At 47.2% G+C, this 14,480-nt stretch overlaps 1 protein-coding gene across 2 annotated transcripts in view; it reads left to right on the forward strand.

Moving 5' to 3' along the window:
• PLPP3 (phospholipid phosphatase 3) overlaps positions 1-14,480 on the forward strand; it is a 94,082-nt gene that overhangs the window by 48,955 nt on the left and 30,647 nt on the right. The gene's annotated exons all lie outside the window — the stretch shown is intronic.

The raw sequence follows: 14,480 nt of genomic DNA on the forward strand, positions 1-14,480 counted from the left end.
AGGGAGGCGAGCAGAATTCTTTCCAACCTTTAAAAGAAAAACAGTCCATTTGGCAACTGTAGTAGTTTCTTAAAAGTGGACTAAGGATCTTTGTGTTCAGAAGCTGAGAAATATAAATCTGATTTTACTGTTTGCTCCAAATTAACAGTGCGGAGCTGAGTTGTCTGGGGAGAATGGCTTCGCCTAGGGAAAAAAAAATGTGACCGAAGGTGAATACCTGATCAGGCTTACTGAGGTTTGAACAGGTGTTTTTGACACTTGGAGGATCAGTTAATTGAAGGCCTGAGAAGCGGCGGCTAACCTGGGAGCAGTAGAGATAAAGACAGCACAGGGGCTGGGATGTCCTGCGATCTTCTCCGTCTTTCCACGCCGTTGTTCGTGGCTGGCTTTGTAGGCAACTCCCAGACACGGTGACGGTCCGGTGGAGAGAGGCGCTCCTCAGAGGCCTGGGTCCCCCTGGCTTTGTGACTTGCTGGTTTCTCTAGGCCTCATGTTCCTCGGCTGTAAAATGAGAGTGGTGTCTGCCTTCCTTCATGGGGGCAGCTGTGGGAAGCCACTTTCCTGGGCATGCGCCTTGCTGCCGTGGGCTCCTTAGATGCAGGAGACAGGCAGACCTCCCTCTCTGAGGTCTGCGTGTCTCATCCATTCTCCCTTCCCCAAGCCAAATTCCTGGTCAGCAGCTCTTTCCCTGCTGTTTGCCAAGACCAGCCCCTTCTTCCTCACCAGATGCTAGTGTTTCTAAGAAAAAATCTGCTTTGAAGAGATTGGTTGTGACTGACCTCTCTCCCCCCCGCCCCGTGCCACGTTGATGTTTTAGTTAAAATGCTCCCCGACCTCCCAGGTTTCCTTGAAACAGTCACGTGCTGTGGCCTTGGTTCTAGGATGGGCAACAGCGATGCTTCCCTGTCCTGTATAGTGTCAGCAAAATAGGCTTGAGCGGGGCTTCTTTCCAGTTCTGAGAAAGCCAGGCAAGCAAATGCGGCCATAAGCCGTGTCCTTGGTCAGGTGCTGCGCTTGTGCCATTGAAACCTGGGACGGTGTTCAAGCCTTTCACCCTCGGGGAAAACCACCTCTAGACAGGGTTTTCTTGTGTCTCAGTTTCGCATGAGGTGAGGGGCCTAAGTTCTGCGATGGCACATGTAGCAAATTAACAAACCTCATTGCACCTCCGTCTGTGAAATGGAGATAATATGTCTACTTAGGAAGGTTTTCAGAAATAAATGAGCTGATGTATATAAAGGAACTCAGTGCCTGACACATGCAGTATACACAATACATGTCTACTGTTTTTATTGTAAGTGAGCAAACAGAGTCGAAAAGTGGTGAAGTGACTTCGCCAAGACCTTCTGTCTAGTGAGAGTAGACTCAGGAAAGGAATTCCCGCCTTCAAACTCATCACACCTCCTCTCCTTCCTTGTAATTTAGTCCTTAGACCCCGGGTCCCTTGACTCTCGTGCCAAGGCTCTTTGCAAGAAAGCTTTTACCTCCTGACTCAGCTGCCCCTGCATTTCAGCTGGAGGCATGTGTGAGGGGGGCTCCAAATGAGGTCTGCTTGCCCGCAAGGACCAGCGTACTCTTGAGAAAAAGGAAAAGCAAAGACCTCAAAGGAAAAGTGAATAATTCACTGTAATACAGATGATCAATTCTGGAAAAGCTGTGTAACTTGAATTCAACAACAACAACAGCCCCACGTCCCCACTCTCCCACTGTGACTGGTCAGAGAGCCTGGCTGGCTCCTTCCAGAATCTGCTTCTGATCAGAGGGCGTGAACGACAGTCAGGGGGGTGGAGGGGGACCTGGAGCTGGAAATCTAATCATGCTGCTACTTGCTGCCCTGGCCGCCTCCTGCCGAATGTCAGGTTTATTTAAGACAGCACGAGAGGCCCTGGCCGATTTGGATACCCTTGCTCCTGTCTGAATGGTCCCCACAACAAAGGGATGGCATGCCCGTGGAGTTTAGAGTGTGGTTTAGAGATGCAAATCATCAGAAGTTATAGAGAAAGCAGACACCTTTCTGTGGGAGAGATGTGGAAAAATCCAGTCATTTTGACCTCTTTTTCAGCTGTATCTCGAATTCTGGAATTATAGCATAATAGGAATTCCTTCCAAATCCACAAGGCAGTGGTTCCTATCCCTGCCTTGTCAGGGTTTAATGACTCTAACAGCAGTGAGATGAGGAGTGAAAACAGTAAATATCATCTCCTATCGAGCCTCCTCTCCCTCGGCCTTGCATTGCACTGCGAAGAGAATTGTGGGCAGAGATTTTGATACGGAAAAAAATGCTCAGTATTCTTTTTGAATAAACTTGGGCTCAGTGCTTGCCTCGGTCAGACCCCTCAAGAGGTTTAATAGAGATTATTAATATCTAGGAGTTGAAGTGTGATGAGTCATGGGTGATCCTCTTCTCCCTCCAGCCATAAAAATGCTCCTTTCCCTCAGATCCTATTGATGCTGACCCTGTAATGCTATTCGTAACTAGAGAAAAAGCTCAGACTGAGGTTTGTGGCCTAACTTCTTTTTTTTTTTTTTTTTTTTTTTTTAATTTTAGTGGAGTACAGTTGACTTCCAAAGTTGTGTTCGTTTCAGATATACAGCAAAGTGAATCAGTTATACATGTACTTATGTCCATTTTTTTCCCATATAGGTTACTAAGGAACATTGAGTAGTCCTCCGTGTGTTAAATAGTAGGTCCTTGCTAGTTATCTATCTTATCTATAGGAGTGTATGTGTGTTAATCCCATCCTCCGAGTTCATCCCTCCCCACCCTTTGGTAACTACAAGTTTGATTTCAAAATCTGTGAGTTTGTTTCTATTGCATAAATGAGTTTTTTGGTATTGTTTTTATTAGATTGCACATATAGGTGATATTATATGATATCTGTCTTCTCTGACTTCACTTAGTCTGATAATCTTTAGGTCTATCCATGTTGCTGCAATGGCCTTATTTTGTTCTTTTTTATGGCTGAGTAATACTCCACTGGGTATATGTACCACATCTTCTTGATCCACTCCTCTGTTGATGGACATTTAGGTTGCTTCCATGTCTTGCCTATTGTGAATAGTCCTGTGATGAACATTGGGGTGTATGCATCTCTTCAGATAATGGTTTTCTCGTGGCCTAACTTCTGTGCTTATTCATTCTGTGACTTATCCTTCAAGTTCTGGCAAAGCCACTGACCCCTATGGAAAAGAGCCATACCTACCTTTCCTGTAAATTAATGACAGTATTTTACCAGCTCCACAGGTTCGTGCTGGGGGTTGACTTAAGGGACATTCCGTGTGTCATCAGTGAGAGTCCTCTTCTTTCCTCTAGTGTCATACAGTTGACAGAGTGACCTTTATGTGGACATTTTCTTCTTTGCACCTGGTTGTGATCCTGGGGGTGGATTGGTACAGCTGAGGCACCTGGGTTCAAGATATGAAATGACTTTCTTGTAACTAATTAATGGCAGGGACAGACCAGAAGTCTTCTGATTCTAAGGCAAGGCTTTTTTTTTTTTTTTTTTTTTAACATATGACACGCCTGCTGCCTTCTAAAGCCAGCCTCCCTTCCACATTGCTTATCAAGCACCCAGGGCGTGGGAGGTGCTGGGGATCCAGTGTTGTACCTCACCCCAACAAGTTGCATGTTGTCTTTTGTCACTAAACAGCCAGAGGCTGCCCCATCTCAAGCAGACAAATAATAGCACCTTGAATACACATTGCTTTGTAACGTGATTCGTGTCCACATCTTGTCTCCCCAGCTAGATAATAGGTTCCTGCAAAGCAGAGATCAGGTCCTTTCCTTCTGCACGTGGTAGGTACTAAATAAACACCAAGCAAACATCTCCTCCTGGAAGCATTCCTTGGCTGCCTCCTCCCCTGCCTTCCAAAGGTTGCAGAGATCCCTGGGCTCATCTCTGTCTTTGCAGTCACTGTACTGAGCTGTCATGTCTGTGTACTTGTCTATTTCCTGGTTATCCTGACAGCTGCATCAGGACAGGGACTGGTCTGATTTGATTTTGGTGTGGTTTTTTTTTTTGTTTTGTTTTTGTTTCTTTGTTTGCTTTTCAAACAAACAAAGGTTCAGTAGTACCTTTGGCATATAAAAGTTCCCAGGCTAGGGGTCAAATCAGAGCTACAGCTGAATCAGAGCTATAGCTGCTGGCCTACGCCACAGCCATGGCAACACTGGATCCTTAACCCCATTGAGTGAGGCCAGGGATCGAACCTGCATCCTCCTGGATACTAGTTGGGTTTGTAATCCACTGAACCACAACAAGAACTCCCTGATTTGATTTTGTAATGCTAGCGCAAGTCACAGACTGGGATGCTCAGTACACGTGAAAATCACAGAGGAGGCTACACATTTTGGGCAGAAACTCAAAAGCCTCAGACCAAGAGATGTCAGAGAGCCTAGGGAGCAGGGACAGTGTCCTATTTGTTTCTCTAAAATCTTAACGATGGTCCATGATGCATATGGGGCCTGCTCTGTATCACATGCACATTTCGGGCTGGAGAGACAAGAAGAAGAGCTTATACCTCCAGGACTTGTTTATTCAGGATCAGGCTTCAGTTGCCCCACATCTGGACTTCATTACTTCCTCCCTCCCCACCCCCCCCATCTCCCTTTATCTCAGAGAGCTCTGCCAAGAAAACAAGGTTCCCCAAGATCGCCTCCTCATTAAAGGTTAGTTGAGTTGAAGTCGGGCTGGCCCGGCGGTGCCTTGGTGGGGGCCCCAGTCCCCCCGTTTACAATGCACGACATCTGTGCAGTTACCGGGACCACCCACGGAGAGTGGCCGTGTTAATCCTTCAACTGTGTCATCCCTGATCAGAAGGCTTCAGAGTTCTCCTGAGACCTTACCCCTGGGGGTGGGGGTGGGGCGCTGTTTGCGACATTGAGATTAGGATTTAGGTTGTTGCCTTTCCCCGTCACCCCCACCCCCACTCTCTGCAGCAATTCTGCCTTAGTTTCTATCCCTCTTAGGGGTTAAGGGCATATTGGAAAATGTATCTAATATGAAGGTGATAACATTCTTCATTTAGGTGATAATGCTGAGGAGGCTAAGAAATCTGTGTGAGTCAGTGTTAGGGGGTTGGGGAGAGAATCAGATACCATTGGCGAGCTATCTAGTGGGCTGGAAACTAATATGCCTTATCTTAAACCCTCTTTAGCAGCTACAGGGGGTAGGTATTATTTACCCCGTTTTACAAATGAAGGAGGGTCCTGAGGCTTAAGGGGGAATGTGGCTAGAGTGAGATTACTCAGCTTGGTGAATGGGGAGCAGGAATGGAAACCCAGGTCGGCCTGGCTTCAAAGCCCAGCATGTGGACTGACATCGAAGACCCACTCCCTGCTGGCGGCTGTGCAGAATGCCCTTTATTTTGTGGGCCAGAAGAACTTGAGTTCCTGCGTGTGCAGAGCCCAAGGTATGGAGGAAGACGAAACATCTAGACCACTGGGCAGGTGACCCCCTGAGATGCACAGGGTGAGGCATTGTGATGGGCCCCTTGGCCTCGAGGTGGATGCCCACAGATACTGTCCTCGGAGCTTAAGGTCTAAAGGGGAAGCAGGGCCGGTGCAAGACTGACTGTAGCATCAGACCCTCAAGGAGGCTAAAGGATTGGTCAGAGAATTAGAAGAGTCAGGGCAGTGCAGAGTGGTGGGCCCCACAGAGGTGAGAGCTTCAAGGACAAACTAGGCAAATGCTGTAGATGGGCTAAGGTGTGAGAAAAGTGCTGCGGGAGTTGAGCGAAGGTCACCGAAGGTTGTTTTCATTGGTGAAGGCTTCAGCATCACCATCATTCATGCAGCACTTGTCCCATTTAACCATCACAATCGGACTTCCCGTGTGGCTCACAACATGATAACTATCACAACCACCCTGAGCCCTTGGTGCTGTCACCGTATCATCCCCTTTTGGACACAGGAGGAGACCAAGAGTTCTAGAGCTCAGACTCTTGAGTAGAGGAGCTCAAACTCTACCCCAGCGTGCTAGTTGGCACTTGAGCTCTACTTGGAAGGGGAGGTGGAACTTGCATCAGAAATCCTGATCTTCCAGGCAGAGGGGATTGCCTCACTGAGACGGAAACAATAGGGTGTTTTCGAGAAATGTAGAGCAGACCTGTTTGACTGGAGAAATAGAGTGTAAGGGAGTAGACAAAGATAAAGTGGGAAGGGATTGCTGCAAGATTGTGAAACTCATTGAGTGTTAAGGAGTTTTTACTCCAGTTAATTGGCTAGAGGTTGATGAAAGTATTCTCAGCTTACTTGGCCAATTTTCTAGCCAAGATAAGGATGCAGCCTGGACCACAGAGGTGGTAATGCAAGAGGAAGGGAGGGAAGGGGATGGTGTGAGACACCTTGCGTAGGTGGATGAACGGAATTTGATGACAGCAGGGTAAAGAAGAGGGAGGGGTCTAAGATTTCCTCTCCTTGCAGTTATAGGCTTGGTGGCATCTTGGCAGAAATAGAGGAAAGAGAAGTGAGGTTTGGGGCAGAGGTTGGAACGAGGGTGACTAGGTTGACACGACATGGCTTTGATAACTGCTTGGAAGATTTGGCAGAAGACTGGAACAAGAATGAAGGGATAAAGGGCAAGCTGAAACTAGAGAACGAGGGAGCTCCCGTCATGGCACAGCAGAAACAAATCAGACTAGTATCCATGAGGATGCGGGTTCGATCCTTAGTCTTGCCCAGTGGGTGGGGGATGGGATCTGGCTTTGCTGTGAGCTGTGGTGTAGGTCGCAGATGCAGCTCGGATCTGGCGTTGCTGTGGCTGTGGTGTAGGCCAGCAGCTGTAGCTCCGATTGGACCCCTAGCCTGGGAATTTCCATGTGCTGTGGGTGTGGCCCTGAAAAGAAAAAAAAAAAAAAACTGGAGAAAAAGATGCCTTTTGGAAGTCATCTTCACGGAGGTCATAACTGAAACTATTGGAACAGCTGAGATCTCAGTGGAGCGGCAAGGATACAACCCAAGGAAGGCCCACATTTATCTGGTAGAACACAGAAGTGAATGACTGGAAAGAGAGAGGTGTTTGAGAAACAGCAAGAAAAGCATAGTGGCAAAATTAGGGATGCTAGGAAATTCAAGGTCATAGAAGAGAGGGGGAGGCAGTAGGTGATGCTCCAGAATAATCGGGAGACTCTTGCATGGATAGGCAGAGCTGGTCAGCTAAAAGACACGAAGCTTTGGGTCCCTGACTTTGGAAAATATGATGCTTCATGCTTCAGACTGCCTTCTTAAAGCTTGTGGGCTTAGGGCGGCCACTGCTGATTTCAACCATAAATAGCTTCTGTGACCTCTCCCTGGCTTCTTTGCTGTCCATATTCTAGATTTTGGAGTTTCAACCTACCCGCAAAGCCCAGAAACTCCGCTGGTGGCCTTGGACAGATCTAGGTCCCCAGTGCCCTTTCCGGTCTGTGAGGCGCTGATCTCCTGCCAAGAGGCTGAAGACAACTGAGTGGGAGAACGGGAAATTAAATTCCTCTTCAGTTATTTCTAGTCATTACCGATAACTGCGTTTCCTTTGTCGTAGATGGAGCATTCAGCTCAAACAAAATACAGTTACACTTCTGTCTCCATCCTTAGAAGCAGGACCCATTTTTCCTTTCCCTTGGGACTGAGAAATAAAGTGAGAAAAATGATCCTCCTTTCATTATTCTCCATCATCCAGTGTTTGTTGAATGAATGAATCTCTTCTAGGCTGAAGGAAGTTCACTGATCCTCAGCGCTGAGATGTGAAGGGGGAGCTTGGTGCTTGGTGGCCGGCAAGGTTAACCTGACCTTCCCAGGTGCTCTGTGAACCTCTGACTCACTTCACTGGAGAGGTCCATCCTGCCACCTGCCAGGGCTTCTGAGAGAAAATAGCTGGCTTGATGCCATCGGATAGCGTAGGAGGGCCAGTCTGCGGCCAAAGCCTGCCACTGCCCATGCCTTATCCCCAAGGGTGATTCAGTGGCCCCTCCGGCCTTCACTATACTCACTTAGAAAGTGTAGATAATAGCTTAGTAATTCATAGGATGTTGTGAGAAGCAGATACCAATGCAAAGGAAAATGACTTGTAAGCTGTAACACGCTATGCAAATGTTATCATTCGAGCGGATCAGAATATAGGGAAGTTTGCCCTTCAAACTCAGCAGGGGAAGAAGATGAGTTCTCAGTCTCTGAGACGGTTGGGACACTGTGCAAAAGTCTTACTTTCCTTTTCTTTTCTTTGGCCATGCCCATGGTATGTGAAAGTTTCTGGGTCACGGGTCAAACCTGTGCCATTGCAGTGACCCACGCTGCTGCAGTGACAAAGCTGAGTCCTTAACCTGCTGGGCCGCAAGGGAACTCATTTTTTTTCTCCTTTTTTGGCCACCCAGTGGCATGTGGAGTTCTGGGATCAGATCTGAGCATGCCTCACTCAATGCCGGATCCTTTAACCCACTGTGCCGGGCCAGAAATCGAACCTGTGCCCTGGCGTCTGCAGAGATGCTGCTGATCCCATTGCACCACAATGGGAACTCCTCTTTTTTTTTTGTCTTTTTGCCTTTTCTAGGGCCGCACCCACGGCATATGGAGGTTCCCAGGCTAGGGGCCTACGCCAGAGGCACAGCGACGCAGGATCCAAGCTCATGCCAATGCCAGGTCCTTAACCCACTGAGCAAGGCCAGGGACCAAACCCTCAACCTCATGGTTCCTGGTCGGATTCGTTAACCACTGCGCCACAACGGGAACTCCGGGAACTCCTTTTTTATTTATTTATTTACTTTAAGTCTTACTTTTCTTGGGATAATCTACAGAGTGGATTGTTAACACACAAACAATGCAGTAGGTGTTGCCCCTGCTCTCTGGGATTGAGGTGTCCCTTCTGCTTTGTTCCGCTGAAAAAGACATCCTGGATAAGATGGTCAAAACCATCATACTCATGCCCAGTATTTTCTGGTTCTGCAGGGGTGGTACTTCCAAACATCAGTGTGTTTTCCAAGGAGCTCTTGGAACGCTCTTGGAAAAGATGTTTTATATAAGTACAAGCATTTCTTGGAGATACTGTGGGTTTGGTTCCAGATCGCTGTAATGAAGCCAATGTTGCAATACAGCGAGTCACACAAAATTTTGGTTTCCCAGTGCATATACGTTATGTTTATACTGAGCGGTGGTCTATTAAGCATGCAGCCTCCTTATGTCTAAAGCCAGTGTACATTCCTGAATTAAAAAACACTTTATTGCTAAACAGTGCTGACCACCATCTGAGGCTTCAGCAGATTGTAACCATTTTGCAGTGGTAACAGTAAAGGCCACTGACCACAGATCACAGTAACAAATGTAATAATAATGTAAGATTTTGAAGTATTGCATGAGTATTACCAAAACATGATACACAGAGACCTGAAGTGAGCAAATGCTGTTGAAAATTGGTGCCGATAGACTTGCTTCACAGAGGGTTGCCACAAATCTTTAATTTGTGTTTAAAAAAAAAAAGTATCTTCAAAGCACAATGAAATGAAGTTCAATAAAATGAGGTATGCTTGTATGTGTTAATTTTCGTTTGTTTCCTTTTTCTGAGAGAAGGAGAAACATGAATGTTTTCAGGGCTTTTCTGGTAGGTGCCAGGCACTTGACACATCAGCTTCTTAAATCCCTGGCAATAAGATTAGACATTACTAATCTTATTTCACAGACAAGGAGACCTAAGCCCAGAGAGGTGAAGCCCCTTGTATAAGGTGGGAGACAGGCTGCAGGCAGAGCTTTTTTGGCTCCAGAGTCAGTGCTGCTTTTACCACCATGGACTCTCTCCTTTCCAAAGTGTCTCTCTTATGAGCGTTTTTCCAAATTTCCTCTCCGGAACAGTTCAGTGGTTGTGGCTATGCGGGCAGTTGAGCCCCTGTTCACCAGAAAAGATGAGACTGGGAGCTGTCTTCGACTTGGAGACATCTTTCCAAACAGCCATTCTCGGGCAAGGACCAATGGACTGATCCCTTTCTGTCCCCTCACCGCTTAATTGCAGTGCTTTCCCACTTGATTAGTTCCCGGACTCCGTGCCAAGTGCTTTAAAAGGCAGGTAGGGGAGACTTCTCCTCTGTTCCCCTGGCAGCCTGCCATCACCCGCAGAATCTGCTGCTTGCTGTTTCAGAAAGGGATCCACACTGAAGGCATTTTTTCTCGGCCGTGAAATTTACATATCACAACCTTGCTGACCGAAGCAGGAATGAGGACTCCAGGGGCTGAGTCTGGGAGCGGGGACAGAACCTTTGGAGGGGGAGAGAGAGACGGGGAGGGAAGAGCTTATTTTATTACCCAGGAATAAAAACATTGTGAGTAATGAATAAGGTCCGAAAGCAGTAAATCTGGAACTCCAGAGGTAGGTGTGTAACGTGCTGAAGAACAATCTAAGCCCTCGCCTCTTCTGCAGAGATGAGGTATTGGGGCTGCTTTTCACAGCCCGAATTTCATTAAATGGTCTTTTAAGGGTTAGGATTACAAGAAGTCAAGTCCGACTGGTTCATAATGATGATTTATGGCTGTGTTGTCGACTCCCCGACCCTTCTGTACAAGGGGATGGAGAAAATACATAATTTGTTGCTCATTAACTCCAAGATCTGTCAGGGCTGCCTCAGAAGCCATGTGGTCCTGGAGTCATGTGTCTGCTAAATGGCTTCAGCCTGGTTCTGTCCTTGAAAATACGTAGTTGTTATTCTACAGTGGAAATCTTTTTGAATAACAAAAGAAATAATAAAAATGAACTCAATGTAGTCAGCTGTGGGTCTTTGAACTTGAGAGTCAGAATATCTGGTCTCTACTTTTAATTGGGTCAGCCTCCTAGCCTCAGATCCTTCTGATGAGTCACTCTTTCTCAGTGCCTTAGTATTCCCACCTGTAGACTGGGTATATTGTCTTCACAGAGTTGCAGATTAAATGAAACTGAATTATGAAAAAAAATAAAAGATTTCTATTATTAACATTGTTATTGGGAACTTGAGGGGCCATCAGATGTTCTCTTTATAATCCTCCCATGAGAGGAAGCGCCTTTTTTTTTTTTTTTTTTTTTTTTGGCGGTACTCATGGCATGTGGAAGTTCCTGGGCCAGGATTGAACCCACACCACAGCAGTGACCCAAGATGCTGCAGTGACAATGCTGGATCCTTAACCTACTGTGCCACAAGAGAACTTCGAGGAAACATTTTATTTTATTTATTTATTTATTTATTTTTAAATTATTTTTCTTTCCCATGGCACATGGAGTTCCCAGACCAGAGATCAGATCCAAGTTGCATTGCCACAGTTGTGGCAATGCTGGATCCTTAACCCACTGTGCCAGCCCTGGGGTAGAACCTGTGTCCTAGAGCTCCAGAGTTGCTGCCAATCTATTGCACCACAGCAGGAACTCCTGGATGAAACATTTTAATTAGCAGCTTGCTATATGCAAGATGGTGACATTGAAAACTGAAGTTTTATTTATTTTTTGGTCTTTTTAGGGCTGCACGTGTGGCATATGGAGGTTCCCAGGTTAAGGGTCGAATTGGAGCTGTAGCCACTGGCCTACACCACAGCCACAGCAACACCAGATCCAAGCTGTGTCTGCGACCTATACCACAGCTTGCAGCACCGCCAGATCCTTAACTTGCTGAGTGAGGCCAGGGATCGAACCTGCGTCCTCATGGATACTAGTCAGATTCATTTCCGCTGAGCCATGATGGGAACTCTGAAAACTGAAATTTTAGAATGAGGGAATGTTAGAGCTGAAAAGAGTCCTTGAGCTGTCAGCAGACACTTTCTCCCTAAGATGACTGAAGCGGAGAGGTGATTTCCCTGAGATAATGAGTAAGTTCATGTACGAGATGCTGATTGGCAGTGGAAACCCACATGTTCTTTTGTTCTGTCTGATGCTGATATCACACTGAAGCCAAGCCAGTTTAGAAACAGTTTCTTAATCTGAGGCAGGGATGGTGCACGGGGTCTTGGTTCTGCTCCCTGCCTGTGGTGTCATCCGCAGGAGGTGCCTTTCCTCTGCTACCGCTTACTGCCTTTGCTTGGTTGGAAAACTACCGGTGGAGGTAGCACAGGAGAACTAGGAATAAACGTCATTGCACTTATGAAGTAATAAATCACGTTGTCCAGCACCCTCTTTCTGCAAGTGGAGAAACTAACTTATCCTAAATCACTCAGTGACTAGAGACTCGAACCCTGGCCCCTTGACTCCTGGTTTCGTGTTTGTCCCCCCTGTGTCTAAAGTCATGTGAGCATGATTTATAAATAAAGAAGAATAGGAAAGAGAGAACCCTGTGGTGGTGATAAAACATCTGGAATGTGTTAGCCAGTAAAGGTTACATAGGGTAAAAGTATAAACAGGTTCAAAAGGGGAATTAGACCAGGAATGGTAGGAAAGAATGCTGGGTAGAGTCAGAACACCTGGGTCTAATCTTTAGATGTGAGTTAATTTGGACCTCAGTTTCTTCCATATATAATGGATCCTTTCATTTCTGACTGGCTAGGCTTTTCCGATTTTACTCTGCAGCATGTTGTCAGAGGACGCTTGGTACTGTTTAGAGGACGTTTCCAGTTTTGCAATAAAGCAACTGTGAGGACCACCATCCCGCTCCCTTTCATCCATTTGTTCTCTCAGCTGATTGTCCTGCTCTCCCAGGAAAGGATTAAGCCAGGACGTCAGACCGGACTGACCTCTGACCATCTCTCTCTAACACAGAATCATATGGTCTAGGAGACTCAGTACGATCTAGGAAACCCAAGGGGAGCCCTTAAATCAAGCGCTTATAAACACAGAATCTCTGTATAAATGTTAGCACTGCTAGGAGCGCTTCTCACCACTGCACCTGCTTGCCTCTGAGCCCAGCTGGCATTGCATGGCCATGTTCCCTGAAGATGGGAGCCCTGGACCTGGATCAGACCCTTTGCCTCGACGCCTTCCCCAGCTGCAAAAGAATAACTGGAGGCTTTGAAAAGGAGTGCCCGGATATGTCAGTCTATTGCTTCCCTTGCGGTTGTGAACATGCTCTCTGATCCCTGAAAGGGCAAGTGTGGCTCATCAGCCTTCCTTTGGAGGAAGTGTGAAAGGGACTCTGTGGTGAGGGATGAGTTGAGCCCTGGACTGTGGTTGCCACCAGGAAGTGGCGGGGCTGTGCTGTGGAGTTAAGACAAAGGCAGCCAGGCACAGGATGGATAGTGGTGCGTCACCAACGCAGAATCAGTAGGCATTTGAGTCAGCTGCCTGAACGCCCCCCCCCCCTTTGTTTCTGCTTTTTAGGGTTGAACCCATGGCATATGGAAGTTCCCAGGTTAGGGGTCAAATCGGAGCTACAGCTGCAAGCCTACACCACAGCCACAGCAAGGTGGAATCTGAGCTGCATCTGCGACCTACACTACAGCCCATGGCAACGCTGGATCCTCAACCCACCGAGTGAGGCCAGGGATTGAACCTGCATCCTCATGGATACTAGTTGAATTTGTTTCTGCTGTGCCACAACAGGAACTCCCCGCCCCCCCCCATTCTTAATGTAAAGCCGGCTAGTTTGGGTTGTGGTGCGTCCCCTCTTGGAATCTCAATCTGTCTCCTAGCGTTGTGAGGATTTCATAAAATAAAGTATATAAAAAAGCAATATGTGGATGCAGGAGGTGATCAATGGTTGGTGATTCTTTTCTTCTTAGTGGTGGTAGGTCTCCCCCCTAAGCATTAAGGAGATGGCTCAGTGGGATGGAGGAAGGGCATGAAAACGCAGAACCCAGACTCCCTCCCTGTCCTTCAGGATGGAGGAGACAACGCAGGCTGCCTTGGGATTTCCCAAACTCTGAAGGGCCCTGTATGAAAGGTCCTCGGTTTGTAGGCTTATGTTCTTCTCATCATGCCACACTTCTAAAAGGGAAAATGAAAGAATCACTTTCCATGACCCAGAGCATGTCCTGGTCATGTTACCTCCATTCTGTCAGGGACCCTACAGAGTTGAAGTTACTTTTGAAGGACACGAGGTAGCTGGCAGAGATTGGATTCAAACCTGGGACTGGATCTGGGAGCAAACACCCTTTCCTACAGAAATCTCTGCCATGGCTCAGCATGGCACAGGCTGAGGCCCTGTGTAGGGTTAGATCGTTGTTGGTGACCCTTTACTGCAAATCCCAGAATCCAGAGATCTGCTCAGACCCTCTGATATCCTGGCCATCCTTAACCATGTCCTCAATTCTTTCTTTTTTTTTTTTTTGGCTTTTTTTTTTTTTTGGCTTTTTTTGCTATTTCTTGGGCCGCTCCCGCGGCATATGGAGGTTCCCAGGCTAGGGGTCCAATCAGAGCTGTAGCCGCCGGCCTACGCCAGAGCCACAGCAATGCAGGATCCGAGCCGCATCTGCAACCTACACCACAGGTCACGGCAACGCCGGATCCTTAACCCACTGAGCAAGGGCAGGGACCGAACCCGCGACCTCATGGTTCCTAGTCGGATTCGTTAACCACTGCGCCACGACGGGAACTCTGTCGATTCTTTCTGTTTGTCTTTTTAGGGCCACT

Source organism: Sus scrofa, chromosome 6, assembly GCF_000003025.6.
Source record: "Sus scrofa isolate TJ Tabasco breed Duroc chromosome 6, Sscrofa11.1, whole genome shotgun sequence".
NCBI lineage: Eukaryota > Metazoa > Chordata > Mammalia > Artiodactyla > Suidae > Sus > Sus scrofa.